The sequence below is a fragment of the Macrobrachium nipponense genome, chromosome 3 (assembly GCF_015104395.2).
Source record: "Macrobrachium nipponense isolate FS-2020 chromosome 3, ASM1510439v2, whole genome shotgun sequence".
Classification (NCBI taxonomy): domain Eukaryota; kingdom Metazoa; phylum Arthropoda; class Malacostraca; order Decapoda; family Palaemonidae; genus Macrobrachium; species Macrobrachium nipponense.
The window spans coordinates 30,201,465-30,208,964 of NC_087202.1; the positions used below are offsets into that span (position 1 = coordinate 30,201,465).

The following is a 7,500-nucleotide window of genomic DNA, read 5'->3' on the forward strand; positions in this document are numbered from 1 at the left end:
TTCGTGCATAGTCCTTCAAAGAAGACGGAGAAGGACCACCCGAATTTCACAACAAATTTGGATCCTCTCTCGTTTTGGGTACGAGCGGCCGATGACGCAATGACCATTTGTTTCTGTGTGTGTTTTTTTTTTCTTTTTACCTCGCTGTCGTATTTCGAGATTTAATTGGTGATTTGGCGTCTTTTTTCACTTTCGTTTTATTCTTTTATACAAAAAAATTCTTTTTTGTTTTACTCTGTTATCAAATGAAAAGGATAATTCGTAAATATAGATCACTTTAGCTTCCTGAAAACAACGGACACAAATTGTCATGATCGATATTCCGAGAACTGTTTGGTAGAGATTTCAACAACTGTTGGAAATAACACCTTTTTTTTTGTTTTTTTTTTTTTTTTTTTTTTTTTTTTTTTTTTTTTTTTTTGTGACCGAGTATTCCATAAACACGTAGCTTATTTACTTCCTCTGGATAAGTAAACAGAATACAGTTGATAGAAGAATTACCAGGAAACAAGAATCAGCTCAAGTTTGGTAAACAAATGAGTTGAGGGTAACTGAATGATAATGCAAATTACAAGGAGAAAACTTCGCATCACAAGTAATACTGGAATTTTGGAGAAATTTTACTTCTAACCAAATATTTCTGGTGAAGTATATGTCGGGAGTACATTAAGAAATATATATATATATATATATATATATATATATATATATATATATATATATATATTTGTAGCAAACTTATAATCACTGTATCCGTTCACTAAAATATTGTTTTGAAATTGAAATTTTACAAGCCATTTTGAACTTTCCAATTGTTTGGTTTCGCTATGCTGACGATATTTTTGCTTTGATTCCAGATTTTATTAATTTTGAAGATTTATGAACTTAACTGAATAATTTACACCAGTGTATCAAATTTAAAGTAGAAAATGAGAATAATAACAGGTTACCTTTCTTAGACACTTTATTATGTTCAGAAAATAATAGAATTAAAGGTATTGTGCAGTTTATAGAAAAACGACTCATGTAGAGTCATATATTCATGCTTTTTCTTTCAATTCAGATGATGTGAAAATAGGTGTTATTTCTAATATATTCATGAGAGCATACAAATTTTGTGATGTTTAATTTGTAGTTTTTAGAGACTGAAATAAATCAATGAAAAATGTTTTCATTGCACTTGGTTACAATACAAATTTTATTCAAAGGTCATATTTTAAAGCACCTAGTATATATTATGTGGCAAGGGAACAAAGGAGCTTCCTAGGTAAAGGAATGTTTGAAATTCTATAACATTGTCCCAGTATACAAGAATACAAACGCTGTTCAAAAGTAGCTAACGAATAATGTTAAAAATGTAGGCAAAAAACAAAGATGCATTTACGAAATTCCTGCTAAGGGTGTAATAAAACATATATAGGTGAAGCGATTGATTTTGACAGAAGAAAAAGACAACATCGTGACTCATTTTAAGGAATGGTGTTGAAAAAGATGCCCTCTTTCAACACAAAGTAAAAATCTTGGACAAAATGAAAAATGTAAAGTATGTTAATAACACTGAAAAAAGAAAACTTTAGAATCTATTCTAATCTAAAATGTTGACACTATGAGTATATGTAAAAGTAATTTTAAACTGGAATTTTTCTGTAATGCAGTTATGACAAAACATGTAGTTAGTGTTAGTTGCTAAACCAGTTTGGCAAACCATCTTAGGGCAGTTACTCTGATACAACTATAAATTTGTATGTTCATTTTTCTTTTACCTGGCCATAGTTTTTGTTACTTTACATTTAATTTCTCTCTCTGAATGGGGGAGAGAATGTAATCTCCGAAAGCTTAAATAAAAACTAAATTTTTCCCAAATTTTTGGGGGCTTCCTACAACACACACACACACACACACACACACACACACACACACACACACACACACACACACACACACACACACACACACACTATTATATATGTGTTGTAGGAAGTCCACAAAAATTTGGGGAAAATTTTGTTTTTATTTAAGCTTTCGGAGATTACATTCTCCCCCTCTTTCAGAAAGAGAAATTAAAGTAACAAAAACTGAAAACTATAGCCAGGGCAAAAGAAATATGAACATACAAATATATAGTTGTATCAGAGTAACTGCCCTAAGATGGTTTGCCAATCTTGTTTAACAACTAGCACTAACAAGCATCAAAACTACCCAGTCCAGGAAATGAATCCACCAAAATATGGGTAACTGTGAACATATTCAGTTCTCAACTCTTACAATCTTAAACTGTCAAGGTCATTTATATGACACTTTCTCCTAAATTATTTATGCGGTGAATTTGTAATTATTACTTTGAACAGACAGTATTCTTAGTATTTTACTTTAAGGATATAAAGTTAACATCTGAAAAATAATGAATATTTATGGACGAATTATATACTTTTAAGTACTGAAGTAAGTTGCTTGACCTACAAAACAGATGCTAGAAATGGAAATGGGAATTGGGAGGAATGCCAAACAGCAGACCAATATGTGCGATTTACAACCTCTTTTACGATAGTCGGTCAGTCAAGTATTTGTAGTTAACTTCTCTTGAGATATATTAGATCTTAACCATCACCTGAAAAGCTGGCCAAACACAGTTAACCGTGCGACTTCTTGTTGCTTGGAATCAAGATATGGATCATGCTTGACACGTAGTCGAGAGTTCACGGGGGTGGTACTTCGGAGATAGATCAGCGGGGATAGATTACTAGTTAGGTAAAGGGTCGTCAAAGATTAGAAATCAGGATGAGGTGAGGTTTAGCTTAATATCAGTTTAAGTGACCTTCCGAGGAGGCATTACCACCTCTGGGTTAAACCCATTGAAACTCTTCGAAACGTCCTGAAAGTTAATATACATCTGAGGCTCTGGCTGGCACCTACACGTATATAAATTAATTTCTCATTAATATTCTTAGTACTAGATTTATGTGAGCGAAATTTTGACGCTAGATAGAGAGAACAATAAACATCTTGCTGTAAAGAAGTGTTAAAAGTGGTGCAAATATCTTTGCATCTGCTTAATATGTGGACCACGCTCATTCTAACCCTTAAATGGGATTATGAATACTTTTTGCATATATAAATGTTCACAAAGACACACGCACACATATGTTAATGTTATCTAACCTTAGTTAGTACCGCATTTATTCGCCACAATCTTGAAGAATTAAGAAAACGTGCAACCACAATTGTCTGTGACTTGCTTATGTATCTTTAGCCTATAGTTACTTAGGCGATTTCTTGCTAATAATTTTCTATTAATCATCAGCTGTTTCTCTTTACTCATAGTACACTTCTCTTGTGATACCCGAAGTTTACCTCTCAATTATATATGAACATCTTGGCGTATTCCATACCAATGTGGCCAGGCTATAAAAATAATTATTTATTATATTTAACCAGTTTTTGTAACATTCCACTTCTCCTTGTAGTTGCAGTTTATAGATATAATTATAACCATACATGCCCTGTAATCTCGGGCAGCATGAAAACTGACCATTCTATGTTGGAATTTTGGTTGGGCTTGCAGTTCAGTTAGTCATAGTCCTTTAGAAACCAAGTATCATTAATTTCGTAATCCACAACTGCTCTTGAATAAATATATGACAAATTTTAATGGAATACCAAGAAAGAGACTTGGTGTACTAGTATTTGTTGTGGTGGGTATGGAATGTAAATTTAAAGTCAGTGTGGTAGGTCCCTTGTGAGAATGGTTTGTAAGGTTGTAAGGATTCACATTTAAAAACGTAAGAATTTGTAGCCAGTAAATCATATCATTGTTCACAATCTTTCCTTTTATCTTTTGACCAGTTCTTTACAAGAGCTTTTACTAGGAACTGAAGGCAAACAATAAATACATTTTCTACGACAAGCATAAAGTTTGCGGACAAAATGACTATGAACGCCATTAAAATGGTTTCGGTTACATTTCTAATGAGACATTTCAAGTCTCCTAAGACATTATGAATACCTGCATATTGCGTTCCTAGTACTACGTATTTACATAAGTCGGTCACATTTATCGAATTTTAAAGTCAACATTCAATAGAGTTCGCGTTAATGAAGATGTGCCCATTGGTTGTTTCTCTTCCATTACCTCTGTTTTCATTTTTGAGTCCAATTATGGACGTGAAAGCGAAAAAAACAAGTTCTTATTATCTCGACCGAGTTTTCAATTTCCAGGAAGAATGGCCTGAGGGGCTTGTACCATCCGCTGTTATCGGAAGAGGGGATGAACATAGAAGTAATGATAATGTACCATTTCATCACGAGCTCAAACACGCAAGTATGTGTATGTATACATAATATGTATGTATATGTATATCTATTTTATAATGGGTGTTACGATTTTATGCAAATAATCCGGGAAATGAAAGATAAAGTGATTTTGAACAGAAAAAGATCTATAAACATATGCATTTTAAGGCTTCATTTGTCGTTGAGATGAAATTTTAAAATAACCGTTATCATTAAATGGTCAAGCACGGGATGTCGGAGTAGTCACGGATACGGGGATGTGGGTGGAGCTGTTCACTTCACTTGTTCCTCTGCACAGCCTCGCTTTTCTGCCAAGATCGTGTTTGGGTTACAAGTGTCAAATTCCTGATTCATTTTGTGAGCAAGAAACTGGAGACACTGAGTTACCATTTCAGTATTTTATTTATGGGTTTTGCAATAGTTCCGTTTCTTGACAGTTGTGAACTTTACAGTTATAAAAAGGAGAAATCGGTGATTAGGCCGATGTGAATAAATTACTTCCAAATTACATGTATTCTTCAGATACTGAACAAAGGGGAAATATGGTGCATCATTGAAATCTTCTCCCTCTCCATCAGAGGTATTAACTGGACTCTGGTAAAGAAAAGAAAAGCAAGCCGAATGGAATCTCCCCTCCATCAGTTACCTAATGCACTTCATCAATTCGTCCTGCCACCCCATATCCCTGACTACACAGAAATTGCCTGCGCCATCTTGGCTGAGAGCAATGCTAAGAAAAAAATAATTTTAAAAATTCACTTCACCGACAAATGAACCCTTAAATGTTTATGTGTATAAAACATTTTCTGTTTGGAATGACTTTTTCTTTCATTTCCTGGAATATTTGCATAAAGTCGTATTGCACCCTGTATATTTCTATATATATATATAATATATATATATATATATATATATATATATATATATATATATGTATGTATGTATGTATGTATAAACTAAAAAGACCATTCATTCCGGATGGTATCTAATGGCATTATTTATTCAGAAAATTAACAAGTTTTCAAGACCAAACTAATTGAGGTTTTTCTAGTTACTGTACTATTACACAGAACAATTGTGTATGACATATATACATATATGTATATACAGCATTTTATATATACCTGTATATATGCATGTATATTAAGTGTATATTATATATATATATATATATATATATATAATACACACACACACACACACACACACACACACACACACACATATATATATATATATATATATATATATATATATATATATATATATATATATATATATATATTACACACACACACACACTAGCTGACCAACCCGGCTCTGCCCCGGGGAAACTGAATGACAACCTATAAATTCTCTCTCTCTCTCTCTCTCTCTCTCTCTCTCTCTCTCTCTCTCTCTCTCTCTCTCTCTCCTGTAAGAGAGTTGTTTTCAGTCACATTGCCCAACCTTTTTGACATTTTATATTTCACTTCTCACTGCCATTCCTATTGGGGCTGAACTTGGACTTCAAGGGCATCGAAAAAGTCTGTTCATCCCAGCGACTTCAAAAGCTATGAATTAGACTCTAATATCCATCATTTTTTACTTTTCATTTTCCACCCCTTGTTGCCTGTCCTTCCTATCAGGCTGAACTTGGACTTAAAGGGCATTGGGAGTGTCACTATTCATCTCAGCAACCTTGAAAACTATAAATTAGATGCTAATATCTCGTTTTCAGTTGATTAGGGCAGAACTTGGACTTAAAGGGCATCAGGAGTGTTACTATTCATCTCAGCGACCTCGAAAACTATGGATTAGGCACTAACATATGTTGTTTTAGGTTATTTTTACATGTCACCCCCTTCCCACCCCTTTCCACCCCCTCCCTATTGGGGCTGAAATTGGACATGAAGGGTATCAGGAGTGTCCTTTTATCTCAGCAACCTTGAAAGGTATTGATTAGACACTAATAGATGTCATTTTCAGTTATGTTTACAGCACATCCTTATGGGTCTGAACTTGGACTTGAAGGGCACCTGGAGTGTCACTTTTCATCGTAGCAACCTCGAAAACTAGGATTAGACACTGATATCTATTGTTTTCAGAATAGGGGTGGCATAGGGCCACTGCTTATATGATAGAGCTGAAGAGTTGGTTCCATAGCCACAGCCGATCTGCAATGGTATGCAAGGCGGTTACTTGCAAGAAACACTAACATGACAAAAGGGAACTGATTGAATGCATAGAAGATGCCAAGGCAACTCATTTCTACAGCAATCAAATGCACAATTACTTTAACACTTGACTTCAACACAAAATCACAGTGGGTCTCTCTCTCTCTCTCTCTCTCTCTCTCTCTCTCTCTCTCTCTCTATATATATATATATATATATATATATATATATATATATATATATATATATATATATATATATATATATATATATTATATATATATATTATATAAATATATCATATATTATATATATATGATAATAGTAATAATAATAACGATAATAATTATAAAGCAGGCAAAATATCGACTTTGAAGACACGAAGAACTACAAGCATGTTTAGAATACTAAAGACTGAAAATTAAATGCTTTAAAGTTAAATATATTTATTGTCATCTAGGGATCATATAGCTGCGCGTAAACATGTTGCTGTTAATTGATGAATGTTTGAGATTATTTTTTGAAGAATGGAACTTTTATATATATATATATATATATATATATATATATATATATATATATATATATATATATATATATATATATATATATATATATATTATATATATATATATATGTATATATTATATATAGTATATATATTATATATATATATATATATATATATATATATATATATATAAGTGTGTGTGCGTGCGTGCGTGTGTGTGTGTGTGTGTGTGTGTGTATGTGTGTGTGTGTGTATACATAGTAGTACCTCCTTTCATGAGCGCATAAAAATTAGTTCAAGGACGCTGGTCATGACAAGAAAAATTCGTATCCTGAATCAACTTTCCCCATTCAAAATAATGTAAAAACAAATAATTCGTTCAAAACTCAGAAACAATTTATTTTCTCTCCATTATTTTATGGTTTTCTGGCACAAAGTTATGCTTTACTTCACTACTTTTAATAATATTGTATGTATTTTCATATTACTATTGTATTATAAAATACAAAAGACCTATCAGTGTTTTGGTTTGGTAATCAGCCA

At 32.6% G+C, this 7,500-nt stretch overlaps 1 long non-coding RNA gene across 3 annotated transcripts in view; it reads left to right on the forward strand.

Moving 5' to 3' along the window:
- Positions 1 to 7,500, forward strand: part of LOC135221685 (uncharacterized) — a 246,844-nt gene that overhangs the window by 4,453 nt on the left and 234,891 nt on the right. For all 3 annotated transcript variants that reach the window (XR_010316067.1, XR_010316069.1, XR_010316068.1), the window contains exon 2: positions 4,216 to 4,318. This is a non-coding gene — a long non-coding RNA (uncharacterized LOC135221685). The remainder of the gene's footprint in view (positions 1 to 4,215; positions 4,319 to 7,500) is intronic.